Source organism: Coregonus clupeaformis, unplaced genomic scaffold (assembly GCF_020615455.1).
Source record: "Coregonus clupeaformis isolate EN_2021a unplaced genomic scaffold, ASM2061545v1 scaf0987, whole genome shotgun sequence".
NCBI lineage: Eukaryota > Metazoa > Chordata > Actinopteri > Salmoniformes > Salmonidae > Coregonus > Coregonus clupeaformis.
The window spans coordinates 143,839-160,747 of NW_025534441.1; the positions used below are offsets into that span (position 1 = coordinate 143,839).

Consider the following 16,909-nt stretch of genomic DNA (forward strand, 5'->3'; position numbering starts at 1 on the left):
CATATTTTTACTTATGAAGATGTCATCGGGTAGAACTTTTTAACTTTATTTATTTCTACAAAACAAAAATAAATGGTTAGTTTTCAAATATGTATACACTGGTATCGTGCTGGAGATAATTAATAATTATAAGGTTGAAAAGTGGTGGAATCGTTCTTTAAGTGGTGCTTAATAGAATCTGAGTGCTCTTCATAAGGAAGTTTTGCCTGCTCAAAGGTTATACTATCTGTGCCCTTCTTTAGTGTTGAAGCTTTGTCCTTGGCCTCGGCATAGATAGTAGAAGTCTTGACGAGCGCCCCATCACTATTGTGTGCAGCATATCAGTCAGTGGTGTGAATGGAGCGAAGCATAGCACAGCCAATCCCCAAGCCCTGTTACTGTTAGCTGTACTATACTGATGTAATACTGATTAAACCATGTCTGCTTTCACAAGTTTGTCTTCTCGCCATCTGACAAACATGTCGGAAGGGGTAGTAGTTCATAGAGTTTTGTATGAAGGTTTTGGCATGGATTGTGGTTGGGGAGGCCAGCCCCCGGTCGTGGCCCGATGTTGAGCTGCCCCCTGCTGGCAGGGCCAATCCATGGCCGTAAGCCAAGGTTGTGCTAGCCCCCCTGATGACGGGGCCAGCCCCTGGTCACGGACCGGGGTTGAGCTGGCCCACCATTGCACAGGGCGCCTGGAGGGTGAGTTGATGGGGAGGCCGGCCCCTGGTCGTGGACCGAGGTTGGTAGCTGGCCTCCCAGCAGGGTGTTTATAAAGACTGGATGCAGGTGAGCAATTGGCATGGTCACAGCTCTGTGTCCATATTCGGAGTTTCTTGCTAATAGGCCTCATTCCAATATGGGTGTCTGGGCCCATATATGGATTTCCTGCTCCGGGCCACATTCCAATATGAAAGTCTGTGCCCATATATGGAGTTCCAGCTCCAAGGCTGAATTTCAATACGGAAGACAATGCCCATATATGGAAGTTCCTGCTGTGGATTAGCTGTGTTGTCTGAAGCTTAAAGCTCTCCTCCCGAAACTGCGTTATAAACTACACTTATGAGGTCGGCTGTCAGATTAGTTTGTGTGATGATGACACATATATTTATAATAGGCCCAGGCCTGGCTCTTCAGTCCAGCCGATAAGGGCAGAGGAACCTTATGTTGACCTCGGTCTGACCTTCCTGTCACATGACTTGTGAATTAAATCGATAGACAAGTAGATGAAATACTTATTTTTGTGAATTGACATAAATCAACGTTTTCTGCTGGCATCCTTCTGACAGATGCACCGTAATGCTGCAGCCTGGGCTACACTAATCAGAAAACCTCCTTCGAGTCAAATTAGCGTTGACCTTAGTTAATTGCCTTGTAACGTCAGCTTTAGCTGACTCAGTTAGTTTTGCTATTCTACTTTTCCTACCTCTTTTAATGAGGTAAATTAGAATAAAAAAATCCCAGGATGCCAATAAGCAAAAAATAGTCAGATAAATGTCATAGAATATATGAGAACAGGTATTAAAGAAATTTGCTCTCACAGGGGACAATGCTGCTTTGCATTGCATATTCTGTGGTTATTGGGTTAACAAAGCCACCCGAAAAAGTGGCAGCCAGTAAGAAATATCATAGAATTACAAATTAGAATACTAGAATGGGACATTAAAGGTCAGCCATTTTGGTCAGGGAGTTGGTCAACCACGATTTGCCAGTGCTGTGATAAGATATTGTGTAAAACAATGAATGTGAAGAATTTATCTGCACTGTATGTTTGTTAGCTAGCTAGCCAGCCAATTTTAGAAGAGTGATTCCATACATTTTTCTAATTAATTCAGTGGTAATGCCCGAGAAGCCGGTGTTTGGAGGATATATTAGCACAGGTGTTGTTAGGCCTGAGACGAAGTTGAGGGCCAGCAAACCGTGCCAACATATCCTCCAAACACCAACTCCGAGGGCATTATTGTGGCGGGTGATTTGGACGGAAAAAACTCCATTGCGGTAAATAGCACTGGAGAAAAACAAGGCACACGGGTGAATATCCCGGTGATACAAAATATAATAGCTCCACCGAGCTATAATAACCTCCACAATAAACAATCACACACAAAGACAAGGGGGGGCAGAGGGAACACTTATACAGGTACTGATGAGGGGATATGAACCAGGTGTGTGTAATAAACAAGACAAAACAAATGGAATGATGAGATGAGGAGCGGCAGTGGCTAGAAGGCCGGTGACGACGAACGCCGAAGCCTGCCAAAACAAGGAGAGGAGGCAGCTTCGGAGGAAGTCGTGACAATTATCACTTTTATACAACGGGTTATCAATATATTCAAATAATGATTGACATATTTTCATTAAATACGTTATTTTAATGAATGTATTCATACTATTTAATCCTTCCACAAGATATAGTCCCGACACAAATCTAGGGTTGCTACCCAAGCCGGCTGCTCGTTCGTTCTATTGGTTTGATTGCTAGAGACGCGACCCAGTCGTTCAGTCTTTTTGTTCTGTATCTATGGACGCGACCCAGTCGTTTGTTCTAAATGTTCCATTGCCATACTGGCTGGCAACGTTCTTATCCCTTGCTTGCTAGCTAGCCAACTAAGGCTAACTTACAGTCACGTCAAAAAGTGCAGCCAGAATAACAGCAAAGTAGCTGCATTTACATTTGTTTAAGCTGTTTTCTAGTGACATTTATTTGGATACATCCATAACAATGAGCTAGTGAGGCGTGATTTCGCCTGGCATAGAAAATGTGCTCACTCGTCAGGACACTGTTGTTCAGAGGAGCTAGCCAACAACACAGCTAACATAATCACTTCAAACTGAAGCTGTAAAGACTGCAAACTAGCTGCACGTTTGACCTTTTTTAAATTTACATTTCTTTGTATATATCCATAAAAATGATGCCAGCTGATTTCAGCTGGCAGAGAAACGCCTGCCTGTCTGTCTCGTCCCGACTCCCGACACGTTCATTACTATGGGACAGCTGGAGATCGAATTTGAATATTAAAACAATGTTGAAAATGTCGGAGAGACAAACAGCAAGGTTTATACAAATCTCCGCTGTTGAAAACGAAATGTTAGTTTAAAAGAAATGTGAGATAATGTCTCTATGCTCTCCGATGGTGTCTCAGGGGGAGTGGGATATGCAAAAACCTAATTTCCAATTCACATGTGTACAATACACACTTGTACATGTGTGAAATATGACAAATGTAAGCACCCACCTAATTATTATTAATATAATTATAATAGCACTCACAGCTTTCCAAGAACATTACATCTGATACAATTATGGTCTGTTTACATATATTTTAGAGGCTATTTATACCGATTTAAAAAATAAATAAAACCCATATAAACTACATTTATAATTATATGACTATATTTTAGGTTGACTATAATTCTATTACACAATTTCTGATATATCACATGCCTTACTTTTATTTTCCTGCATAAGTAAAAGCAGGAAATGCATCACCTATGCCTCTACTGCCATTCATTCCAATTTTTTGACATTATTTTACACAATCTCTCAGAAAATGGCTTTAGACAATATAGCCCAGGGTGTCAAACAAATGTTCCCTGTGGGCCACATTTGGTCACTACCGAGGTCTGGAGGGACGCGCTTAAAATTGATTAAGAAGCTTTTGCTCCATCGGCCTGTAGAACACAGGCAGCAAGCTGCAGCTGCCAATTACATCTGTGGTAGAGGAGTACAAGGCAAAAAAGCACGTCAGGCTATGATGCTGCAGGACAGCAAGGATGAGAGGGTTCGCCAGGCAGAGATCGAGGTCAGAACGGGTCGCAAGTGGTAAAACAGCGGAGCGCTCAGGGAGAAGGAGGAACAGCTGCAACACGCTGACATTGTTGGGTCAGTAAACCAAGACAGGCTGGGTCTGGGATGCACAACCAGGTCAAGCTGGAAGAAAGCAGATCCAAAGGTGCGTTGTGGGTGAGGTATGGCTGAGGAAGAAAGCAGGGATGTCAGAAAGGCTGACATGCTGACCACAATGCTTGCGTTAAGTGTGAGAGCGTTGCAAAATAAATGTACACATACATGTAATTCAATCATTGCATCCAAACTGCTCGTGCGCGTCTGTGTAGCCAGGCGCTAAAATGAAACGTGGTCTATTTGTGACGCATGACGCGCTGCAAGTCCCGCCTCTCCCATCTCCTCATTGGTTTTTAGGCACATATACCCACGTGGGTGATTGAAAGACTAACTGAGGTCCAACTCCAGTCCAGTTGGTGGTGGTAATGCACCTTAAAGTTGGTTGCCAACCGCCATATAAAGTCGAAAGAAGGAGGAGGGATTACTAGAAAACTAACTTTTACTGTTTTATCTGTTAATTGTTGGAGTAGAGGACCTTGTGCATTTCAGGTAAAATAACAACACAATGTTTATATCCCAGGACAAATGATCTAACAACAGCAAGCTAGCTAGCTACATTTCCATGAATGTTTCATGCTTTTTGACCTGTCCCCAAATTCAGAGTTTGTTTTGGTATTTCAATCTGCGTGTCCTGATCGCATCTGGTGTGGATGGACAAAATCAACATGCCCGCGATGGCGCATGCGGACGGACGCGGGCGCCGGTCTAGTCAGCATGAGGAAGAAAGCAGGCATTTCGGAGGGAGGTCTGAAAGGCTGAGGAAGAAAGCAGGTATGTCAGAGGGAGGAATGAAAGGCTGAGGAAGAAAGCAGGTATGTCAGAGGGAGGTATGAAAGGCTGAGGAAGAAAGCAGGTATGTCAGAGGGAGCTTGGGAAGGCTTAGGAAGAAAGCAGGCATGTCAGAGTCGTAGCCATGAAAAAAACAGGGCAGCTGGACATGCTGGGGGGAGCATGAGAGAGAGGGCACTCAGCTGGCAAGACATCTTGAACATGGAAGGGCAGCGGATTAATCTTCTGCTTTGCTCTGTGTACAAGGTTTTTCTATTCAGCAACAAAAAATTCACACGTGGGGGTTGGCAGACAGCCCAGACAGCTGCACACTATGTGGACGACAAGCCAATCTGGAGTATGTGCTCTTCTCCTGCCAAGCAGGTCGGACCGATAGAAAATTCAGGTGGCGGCATTACCAAATACTGACTCAGCTGGCCGCGGGACTGGAGCAAGCAAGGAGAAAGCTGAAACATCTCACCCAGGGCCCCTGTTTCATCCACTTCCTCAGGTCAGGGAGAGAGCTCAGCAAAGAGCACAAGGATCAAAGGGATTTTTACCACAGCAGGCGACTGGGAGATGAGGGCAGACCTCAAGAAGCAGCTCAGATTTCCAGAGATAGCCAGCACAAGCCTCAGACCAGATATCGTTGTCTGGTCTAGAGACACCAAGCAGGTGGTCCTCATCGAGCTCACAGCGCCCTGGGAGGAGAGAAATACCAGTCCCTCATCCTTGAGTCAGCAGAATGGATGGAGAGCCTGGAATCTACCAGTTGAGATCGGCTGCAGGGGCTTCACAGGCCAATCACTCTGGAGAGCCCTGGGGAGTAGCAAGGAATAAGCTAGTGGCTGGGCAAGCAGGCAGAAGTGGCATCTCGTTGGATCTGGCTGAAGAGGAATGAGTGGTGGCAGACCCAAGCAGACAGTAGGGAGTCAGGGCTGAGTTGAACGTTGGATCGAGGGGGTTGTTCCAGAAAGGCTGGTTCTGCCGTCAAGCCCCCAAAGTGTTTGGCTTATCAACGAAACACCGGTGAAGGGGAGTGCCCACTTGAGAAACCGATGAAGTCCCAGTTAGGTGTGGAGCTTATAGTGTTTATAGTGTAGCATGTAGTATTTAGCCTGGTATTTATAGTGTAGTCTGTAGTGTTTTGCCTGGTGTTCATTGTGTTGTCTGTCGATTTTAGCCTGGTGTTTATAGTGTGAGTCTGTGTACAGAGCGGGACAAGCAGAATATCCTTTACACTGATACTTATTGGTAACTGGTGCTTTTATCCAGCAGGATACCAAGGTCATGCCAATTAAATGATGTGTATGAGGGAGTTGATGTAGTTAATAGGATGATGTGGGTTCATAGGAGGCTAGCTGTCTCCCACATCATGATAGTACTCTACAGTATCAAAGGACTTAAAAGACTGAATGTAAAGAAACGGGAGACAACCGAAAAGTAAATATTAAAATCATTGTGGTAGGAACTGGAATGTGTGATTAACTATTTAAGTGTTACTTACTTATTTAGCCTTTTCTGAAGTCTTCAATGTTTAGTTGTCAATTAGTTACATTATACAAGCATTTCAAATGTATTCTGTTCTATTTGTATTGTAGGGGCGCAGTATAAAAACACATTTTCACTGACTTATCCATTGCACTGAATGTTTAAAAAAGCAATACATTTTACTTAATAGAGTCATTATGGCATATGATTTGCATACTGGCATGTACTGGGAAAGAATGGGATTAAATGGGCTAAGCACTTTGAGATGTGGTCATGTTTGTCATTCACGGGCTTCAGGTAGCACTTAGAGGAGACCTCTGATTCCCTTAAAGCCTTGAATCAAAATTCTATTTTATTTTAGAGCGCGGAGCGACTGCGTGCATGAGAAGTAGCTACACACCTGTAACTGTAAGCCATGGACGAAGACGCAGCAACTTGGAGTGGGAATGTGAGGGCTCTGGTGAGTTGAGTAGGCTATTATAAACTAACTACCAATTTAACTAGATTTTTTGGGCAGTCTGTTACTCTGTAGATGATTTTCTATGCCTGTCCATGAAGCTAGCTAGCCATTTTAGTTACAAGACTACGTGAATCATGTTAATTATAGATATAGCTAACACAAACAGTCAAAAATGTTATAAAACCAAACTAAAACATAAGGTCAGTAAATATTATTATTCATGTATGGTAGAAAAACGGCATGAGGAAAGGGCACTGTTTGTGGCAGGGCCAGTTTTTTACCTTGCCATCTAATGAACTTTATCAACAGGCTGGACCTTGAAATGAAATTGCTTAATGCCTTTTCCAAAGACATAAATGCTTTTCCTAACACTGTACCACCACAACCAGCCTCACTCCAGCACAGTGTCGATTGAGAGATGGCAAGGTAAAAAAAAAATCTATACGGAGGGCATTTAGCTAGTGTAGTTACGTCATAATACATGCACGTTTTGAAATGATTTGATTTGCTTCAGGACTATTTGCAGACCAACATGTCAATGTTTGCCTCTTAGCATTTAGGACACCCCTGAAGTCACAGCATCCATATATACAGTCAAACTAGCATTAGTGTTGGGTCTCTTTTCCAGTGTATTCATTTTACTTGATGTCTTAACCTTTTTGGATTAGTCATTAGTCGCAGTGTATTTGCTGGCTTGCAAGACTGAGAAGACCCCCAAAACATCAGATGAGCTTGCCCCCTAATGCAGGCAGGGATAAGGAAAAGGTTAAAACACAGTCTGTGATGAGTTCTCACGCTGAGATAAGTGCAGCATGGTTCATTGTTCGCCACAACAAATTGAATTCAATTCAGTTTTATTGAGGAACCTATCTTGTGAAAAACATGCTTGATTGCAAATTCTTTGCTTTTAGATATCAAGCCTGTTAGAGAAGTACCCCAGAATAGCCTCGATCTCAGGCGGTTGGTTGTTCTACAAGTCATCAGGTAAGAATTGCACTGCATTGAGGTTTGTTTGGTAAAGGCACAGTTCACTGTGTGTAAAAATAGTTCCCTCCTATCAATGTGTTAAAAACATAAATATTCAGGTTATTTAGCATATGTTATCACTATAATGGAGGCTAGTGGGGTCCAGCAGCCAGATGTACCCAATGTGCTACTACTTTGTAGTTGATAACCCCAACAGGTTGTCACTTGGCTGCGGGGTGGTGAGAGTATGCGCTGCATTCGCAGTGTGCAGCTAATTCCACAATCAGTGAAAGGATTGTGCCAATTTACACCTCCTCTTTAGAGGCGGAAATATTTTCCCACAAAACTGGCAATTTGTCAGTTTAGTGAATTCAGCGGAATATGTAAAGAACCACACTTATAGTATCTCCACCTGTTATTTGCGCGATCCTCCCTTAAATGCATGTCTAAAGGAGAGAATCTGGCAAACTGCGCTTTCCATGGCCAAACTGCTTATGTACTCTTTAGTCCATACCACACGTTCCTCGGGCAAAATGCACTTCGTCTACGCCAAAAAAAGGCGCAAACAGCTTTGTAAATCAGGGCCTGAGTTTTCTTAGTTTCAAATACCAGGTGCGTATAAGCAGGGGCATACCTTACGGTGGCATTGTAGTGCCCTGGCCCCTGTATTTTGATGTTCTTTTGTTTTTCAAAAAGGGGGACCCGGCCAAAGACACCCTGCCCTTGTCCCACCGGAATCCGATGGCTACTCTGGGAGACTCCTGCGATCGGCCTCAGGTGGTGGAAAGACCATTCTCTACATTGCACTGATTCAAGAAGAAATCGACACAAGTCCTCTCCCACCAGATGCACCTGAGTTTGCTAGAATGCCCGAGGCAAATTGCCACAAGTGTGGTAAACTAATGCCTGTACAGCTGCTGCCAGTCCTGTGGGTCTGCAGGTCACAGTACGGTAAGACTGGGGACTGGGGTACAAAGCAGTGTTATTGTTGTTATTTGAAATTCACCAGGCTTATGTTGACTGACATTAACTTTTGTCAGACACTGTTGCGCATCCTTACAGGGAGCCAGACAAGGATCTCAGCATTGCTGGAGTGGCAGAGATGGAATCTGATGTAATGGATTGTAGAGTGGTAAGTTAAATACATCGCTGTCACTTCATTAACTGCTTCCAAGAGTAAAGCTTAGCCCGGTAGACCAATCTGATCTTGCGAACTCACATTGTTGAGACATTGATCAGTCTAGCCTCTCACCTATTCACAACTGTTTGGAAGAAGCTCTGCAGTATATGGGCCCATCAGCCTGCTCTGATATGCTATGGGGTTAGGCATGATTGACTAACTGCTGGCTGACCAGTGGTGCTGTCGTGCACTTCATGAGTCATTGTTCTTAATGGACGCTGATCCTATCATCTGTGATTTCATTTGGCAACGCTCCTAGGCTCAACATGGTTTCAAGCACAGAGGCCAGACTGACAAATTATGCGCAATAAAATGTGAGTGGAGTGGTCAGTCTGGTTTACCAGGCTAAGTAAAGCTGTGTATTTCACTCTGAACTCTACCCGACAGGTACAGGCATCGTGTCCGATCTGTCTGAAAATGTATCCCATCGCTAACCTTGAGGTTCATGCCAGTTTTTGTGAGAGGTAATGAATGGCATCATCACACACAAGATATATTTGATTGTAAGGCAGATTTTCCCTTATAATTACATACTTTTTTATGTAGAACTGAAGTGCAAGATGGACCCCATGTGCAAGTGATATCATGGTAAGATAATAAGAAAGCCATAAAGGGACAAAAAAAGAATTTTGAGACATTTCCAGGATGCAATGGCTAGAATGGGCACTCACCCACCAGAGATGTAATTACGGGAAATATTACCCTAAGTGCCAGAAGGTATATTGCACAGGAGGTGGGGAATATCTCCCAATCACTAGAGGGTGAGTGGTGCATTTGTCATCTATTACAACACACTGTCTGGCTTTTGCGAGGTTGTAAGCAGGATAGTTTTAATTTCAGTGTCGGTGACGTGTTGAGCTGCATCAGTCAGCGAGTCAGTACAGACGGAGAGTTCCGGATCAGCGTCAGCAGAGAGAACCTCCTTCAACGAGGGCTGAGTCAATGGAAGAGGCAGAAAAAAAAGTTTACGAGCTAGCAACTTGAAAGTCACCTACCTGACAGGACCTGGTGTAGACACCGGGGCTCTCAAAAAACACTTCCTAACATCATCAAGTGCCAATGATGATCGCCCCATTTGATAGATAATGGCACTTTAAAAAATGAAAGGAGGTGCTCATACACTGCTCCAAAAAATTAAGGGAACACTAAAATAACACATCCTAGATCTGAATGAATGAAATAATCTTATTAAATACTTTTTTCTTTACATAGTTGAATGTGCTGACAACAAAATCACACAAAAATTATCAATGGAAATCAAATTTATCAACCCATGGAGGTCTGGATTTGGAGTCACCCTCAAAATTAAAGTGGAAAACCACACTACAGGCTAATCCAACTCTGATGTAATGTCCTTAAAACAAGTCAAAATGAGGCTCAGTAGTGTGTGTGGCCTCCACGTGCCTGTATGACCTCCCTACAACGCCTGGGCATGCTCCTGATGAGGTGGAGGATGGTCTCCTGAGGGATCTCCTCCCAGACCTGGACTAAAGCATCCGCCAACTCCTGGACAGTCTGTGGTGCAACGTGGCGTTGGTGGATGGAACGAGACATGATGTCCCAGATGTGCTCAATTGGATTCAGGTCTGGGGAACGGGCAGGCCAGTCCATAGCATCAATGCCTTCCTCTTGCAGGAACTGCTGACACACTCTAGCCACATGAGGTCTAGCATTGTCTTGCATTAGGAGGAACCCAGGGCCAACCGCACCAGCATATGGTCTCACAAGGGGTCTGAGGATCTCATCTCGGTACCTAATGGCAGTCAGGCTACCTCTGGCGAGCACATGGAGGGCTGTGCGGCCCCCAAAGAAATGCCACCCCACACCATGACTGACCCACCGCCAAACCGGTCATGCTGGAGGATGTTGCAGGCAGCAGAACGTTCTCCACGGCGTCTCCAAACATGTGCTCAGTGTGAACCTGCTTTCATCTGTGAAGAGCACAGGGCGCCAGTGGCGAATTTGCCAATCTTGGTGTTCTCTGGCAAATGCCAAAATGTCCTGCACGGTGTTGGGCTGTAAGCACAACCCCCACCTGTGGACGTCGGGCCCCTCATACCACCCTCATGGAGTCTGTTTCTGACCGTTTGAGCAGACACATGCACATTTGTGGCCTGCTGGAGGTCATTTTGCAGGGCTCTGGCAGTGCTCCTCCTGCTCCTCCTTGCACAAAGGCGGAGGTAGCAGTCCTGCTGCTGGGTTGTTGCCCTCCCTACGGCCTCCTGATGTACTGGCCTGTCTCCTGGTAGCGCCTCCATGCTCTGGACACTACGCTGACAGACACAGCAAACGTTCTTGCCACAGCTCGCATTGATGTGCCATCCTGGATGAGCTGCACTACCTGAGCCGCTTGTGTGGGTTGTAGACTCCGTCTCATGCTACCACTAGAGTGAAAGCACCGCCTAGCATTCAAAAGTGACCAAAACATCAGCCAGGAAGCATAGGAACTGAGAAGTGGTCTGTGGTCACCACCTGCAAAACCAGTCCTTTATTGGGGGTGTCTTGCTAATTGACTATAATTTCCACCTGTTGTCTATTCCATTTGCACAACAGCATGTGAAATGTATTGTCAATCAGTGTTGCTTCCTAAGTGGACAGTTTGATTTCACAGAAGTGTGATTGACTTGGAGTTACATTGTGTTGTTTAAGTGTTCCCTTTATTTTTTTTAGCAGTGTATGATGTGTTGTCTGTTTTCATTGAATATAGATGGGAAGGACCACTAAAATGCACTCCTCAATCTCTGCGATAATATCTGGAGGTAGACAATCAAACCACAGGGAGAAGCTTATAAGCTTCTCCTGTGGTTTGATTGTCTACCTCCAGATATTATCGCAGAGATTGAGGAGTGCCTTTGAGGGCCCTGAAGGAATGGGGAAAAACCAATATACTCAATCAGTGATTTAGACAGTGGAAATGTCAAGTATGTATGCACCTCTGACATTCATTGTTTTGATAAATTCAAGCACTGAGAAATATGTAGTTATAACAAATAAGAATTAATATGAATTCTACAAACGTTGTTGGGGTACCCATTTCAATCCAACGCCATTAAATTACGTTCTATGATTTTGGTTGATTGTAGAGCCATTGGAGAAATATTCTCTGCAAGCCTGGTTCAGGGAGGACCATCCCCCTGCTTCATGTGTGAGTGGTGCTACCAGTATATTGAGACAGGGAGACATAGATCAGGTTACACGTAGAGAGGCTGATGTCACCGATGCAGAGTACAGGATCCTAATTGAAAGGGCAAGACCCTGTTGTAATACTTTTGAAATCTTTTTTCTTTTTACTTAATATAGCTGATTTTAAGAATAGGATTGGCTGTGAGTTTTTATAAGGTCTGAAGTATCCTTGTAAGATTTACTATATCAGTTATAAAATGTTTTTGCTTCTGTATTCGTGACACAACACTAACTCGAAATTGGTTCAGGTTTCAGAGGCTACTGAAAACACATTGTCAGAGCTTACAAGTGACATACTGCCTTGTGGATACACTGGCACAATTGCTGTGAGAAACAGCGACCGCATTGTCAGGTCAGTATCATCACATCAGTGCCAGTACTGACAAAGCGCCTCAGGAGTGGTACTGTACTAAGATGATATCCCCACGTCTATTAGTTCATTCATGATCAAACAACAATTTCATCAGTACTCCTGTCTTTAATTACTTTCAATGTTTTACTTTCGCGGCTGATCCCTATTCTAAACCAGATCAGAAAAGGGCTTCAGCTGTTCGAGCTGCTGGCCATCATCCAAATATGCCAACATCAGCAGAGAGCTCTTTGTTCCTGGGCAATACCATGCAGTGAGGACTTCAGCCTGATCAAATCTAATTGCTGAGAGTTTTGACCAATCGTATGTGTGTGTGTGGTTCTTTTTCAGACCTGATAGTTAATCTTGTCAGTGAATGCAAGTCACATGCCATAGGTTGTGTGTATCCGTAAACTTAAAATCTAGTGTACTGTAGGTCTGAATAACTGTTTTGAACCTTTAGGAGCCAGATGCTGACTTCCTCCTATCCTGCTTTGTGCCGGTTCTGAGTGGAAAGGGGAACTTGTCGCCGGCATCTTGAATCTCAAATCATGAACCACATGCAGGACTTCTTGAAGAGATTGAGTCGACAGGTTTGTGATCTACAACACAATTCAATCTTCTTTATACTGAGCCATTTATCTGGGAGAAAATCCTGAGGAATGAATGATCTTATTTCTGTCTTAGGTCCAACTGATGGGACACAGCCAGCAGATGAGACACAGGAGAATGAGGGAGAAGGTGTGTTACTATCTACATTGCAATAGTTTATAGTAAAAGTCACTTTAGCTACCTGACAAGGTACAATGTTACCTGATTAACATTTCTACAGCCGTCGCAGCTTTTCTTGCGCCTATTTAAATGCTACCGTATACCGATGAGTAATAATCAGTAAAAAATGGAAACAACTGACCTTGTAAGCATTGTCCCTAAACAATCGTCATCACTAAATTAACTTTATTCTGTGATTTGTTGATGTAAAGACATACAAAATGGCATATTTACTTAAAGCATGGTTTTTACCATGCGTTTGTGGATGTTTGTCTCCCGACCTGTGACGCAGTCACTTTACCAACCTTAAGAACCATGCATCTGAGTCTTTGAATAAATGAATAGATGTATGAATTAATGTCTGCATTCTGTCTTTTAGGTCAAACTGATGGGATGCAGCCAGAGGATGAGATGCAGGAAAACAAGTGTACAGGTGTGACCAACTACATTACAGTACTTTGCTTAATGATATCTTAGTTTGGCAGGTAATATTGTTTGAGAGAATTATTACATTTTACAATGGAAAACTAATGTATCATATTTGCCGTTCAGGCCCAACCCAGCACAGTAAACACTATGCATATGAGCCAGAAATGAATTAATCTTGTCTTTCAGGACCAATGGAAGGCAAACGACAATATGAGCGAGTAACCATCCCATCCGTCATGCAGTGGTTGAGCGGCCAAGCCCACGTGGCCTTACTACCAAGAGAAAGGAGAGATTTTATCATCAATGTCCTCTTTGATAATGACTGTCTTGTGCGCATCCCTAGTCACAGTTTGTGTTTTCCTACAGTAACTGCTTGCTCAAAAACTGTCATGTTACCAACTGCACACGAGAACCTATGCAGAGTTTAATCATGTCTTCACACAGGCAATTTGCTATGGTGGGCAGGGGTTTCACAATGTTTAAAATGGTAAATTGAGTCCAGTAGGTTACAGTAAAATGGTTTGAGACATGAAAGTGTTGTTAAATTTAGCAAACTAATCTGGTTACATCCATTGTTCCAATGCTAGGTAACTTTAGCATAGTAAGTTTTACTATAAGTAAAGTAATCCCTCGTACTTATCTTTTTTTCTTGCCAAATGAATCTCCAATAGTAATGACAAAAATTCTACATGTCTACATTGGATTGAAAAGGGCCAGTATTTTGATGCAATAATATTCAACAACCTTGGCGTGACCCTTGACAACACCCTGTCGTTCTCTGCAAACATCAAAGCAGTGACCTGCACCTGCAGGTTCATGTTCTACAACATCCGTAGAGTACGACCCTACCTCACACAGGAAGCGGCGCAGGTCCTAATCCAGGCACTTGTCATTTCCCGTCTGGAATACTGCAACTCGCTGTTGGCTGGGCTCCCCTCTTGTGCCATCAGACCCCTGCAACTTATCCAGAACGCAACAGCCCGCCTGGTTTTCAACCTTCCCAAGTTCTCGGTCACCCCGCTCCTCCGCACACTTCACTGGCTTCCAGTTGAAGCTTGCATCCACTTCAAGACCATGGTGCTTACCTACGGAACAGCAAGAGGAACGGCCCCTCCCTACCTTCAGACTATGCTCAAACTCTACACCCCAACCCGGGCACTCCGTTCTGTCACCTCAGGTCTCTTGGCCCTCCCACTCCTACGGGAGGGCAGCTCCTGTTCAGCCCAGTCCAAGCTCTTCTCTGTCCTGGCACCCCAATGGTGGAACCAGCTTCTCCATGAAGCTAGGACAGCAGAGTCCCTGCCCATCTTCCGAAAACATCTGAAACCCTACCTCTTCAAAGAGTATCTTAAATAATCCTCCTCACCTCGTAGAGGGTGATTGTCCTATGTATCAGAGAAACAAGTCAGGGCCTCCTGCAGTCTTGGAAGAAACACCCAGTGTGCACAGATGTGTACATGGCTGGAGATGCATAGTAGGCCATCTTCCTCAAGTGTGTGCAAGACGTCATAGAAGGTGAAGGACACAGATGACCAAACATCACGCCACAGGCGCTCCACACTGTCAAGACATGGCCAAACATCACGCCACAGGCGCTCCACACTTTCAAGACATGGCCAAACGTCGCTCCACACTGTCAAGACATGACCAAACATCGCTCCACAGAGACATGACCCAACGTCGCTCCACACTGTCAAGACACTGACCTAACATCACAGCCACAGGCGCTCCACACTGTCAAGACATGGCCAAACATCGCTCCACACTGTCAAGACATGACCAAACGTCACGCCACAGGCGCTCCACACTGTCAAGACATGACCAAACGTCACGCCACAGGCGCTCCACACTGTCAAGACATGACCAAACGTCACGCCACAGGCGCTCCACACTGTCAAGACATGACCATTTAGGCATGCAAAAAACAAAACACTAATCAGTTAAGTGTGTCTCAGACCAGTATAGTAGAAAAGCACCTCATCTGCCAGGCAATGCACTAAATTTAACCAAACATCAAACATTATTCCGGTACTAATCGATAAGGGAAACCAATTCCTTACTCGTAAATCCATCGATGTCTCCAAATATGACGATATTGTTCCAACTTCTCGACCTCTGACACGGTTCAGCAGTTCCGTCAAAGCTCCTAAAACGTATTCAGGGATCTGAATGACGTTAGACAAAGCACTGACAAAAGTGAGCTCTTGATTGCAGGTGAATTCCAAAAGCCTGGTCTGAAGCATCTCCAATATGTAATTTCTCAGTAGAACCTGAAGACAGAGTGGCACAAGGTTATTATTGATGTCAGCTAAACTTGCGTCAGGATACTTAGCGAGCTAACTTACTCTTTGATAACTCAATAGAAAAATGAGTAACGCCAATCAATAACTTATTACTATACCTAGGTACTGGATGTGAGTCCTTGACTAGGGCGACCTTGTGGACAGGAAAGGTTATCCTCCTTGCTAGTGTCTATTACCATAAGGGTAATTGGTAGTTTGTCAGTGACATGAGCTAACTTGCTAGGCCATATCAAATGCCACTAGCCGAGATCGACTGTGTAAGCTAGTTAGTTAGCTAGCAACGTGTCATTAGCTAGCTAGTGCTATCTAGATTTGCGCTGGCAAACAAATCCATTACATTAGCTACCTAAATGTGAAGTAAACTCAACTGAGGAGTAATAATTAACAACCCAATCCTTACATGAGATTTAGGCAGCCCAGCACCATGTCGCTCTTCTCACACAGCTACTCCAGCGGGAGCATGTGGACTCAGTTTGCACTACAAATGGAGACTTTTAAGTTGAAAACGTGCAGGATACCTATTTCTGGTTTCCCTGACTTCCGTTTTGGTTTACTGTGTTATGCTTGTTCGCGTATCCCTCGTCACATGTCGTTACGTTTTTTGTTGGTGAGATGAAACTGCCAAAACTTTTGTTCAAGCCTAAAATGTTAGTCCCTAATTGTAACATGGTGTTTGTATGTTCACAGATGAAATGTCACGTTACGTTTCAGGCATGGATTTCTTACGATCCTAACGATACTTAAGTTAAACCTGTTGGCAGCTATCTGGATCCATACTGCCGCACCAAAAAAAAAGTGTCAAGGGAAGCCAGCTTGGAAATTGGCGTCACTCCTATTAAATAGGCCCTTTTCACGATGACGTCATCTAACTTCCGCCTTTCCGCGTAGCAGGTTAACTTCACTTCCGTTCGCCCGTAACCTGAGACTTCTCAACGAAAATACAACTGTTGACCACTAACTAGCAAGCTAGCTACTTGAAGAAATTCCAAAAGGTACGTTTAAGTTAAATTAGTAAAGTTAAGAGTAATAATGTTTACGTATATGCAATGGTTTGTAACTTGCTAACGTTATTGTTAATTCATAATTGTTCACTGCCTTAGTTACTTAAAAGTGGGCTAACGTT

At 44.0% G+C, this 16,909-nt stretch overlaps 2 long non-coding RNA genes across 3 annotated transcripts; both read left to right on the top strand.

Moving 5' to 3' along the window:
- The first annotated feature begins 4,622 nt into the window (after positions 1–4,622).
- Positions 4,623–7,590, top strand: LOC123486060. Of its 2 annotated transcripts, none has more exons than XR_006659234.1 (3): positions 4,623–4,657; positions 6,507–6,605; positions 7,517–7,590. It is a non-coding gene; the product is annotated as an uncharacterized LOC123486060 (long non-coding RNA). The 2 variants fall into 2 exon arrangements; XR_006659235.1 differs by lacking the exon at positions 7,517–7,590 and adding an exon at positions 7,274–7,342.
- Positions 7,591–12,797: 5,207 nt separating this feature from the next.
- Positions 12,798–13,746, top strand: LOC123486059. Its single transcript, XR_006659233.1, has 3 exons — positions 12,798–12,876; positions 13,434–13,487; positions 13,670–13,746. It is a non-coding gene; the product is annotated as an uncharacterized LOC123486059 (long non-coding RNA).
- Positions 13,747–16,909: the final 3,163 nt, after the last annotated feature.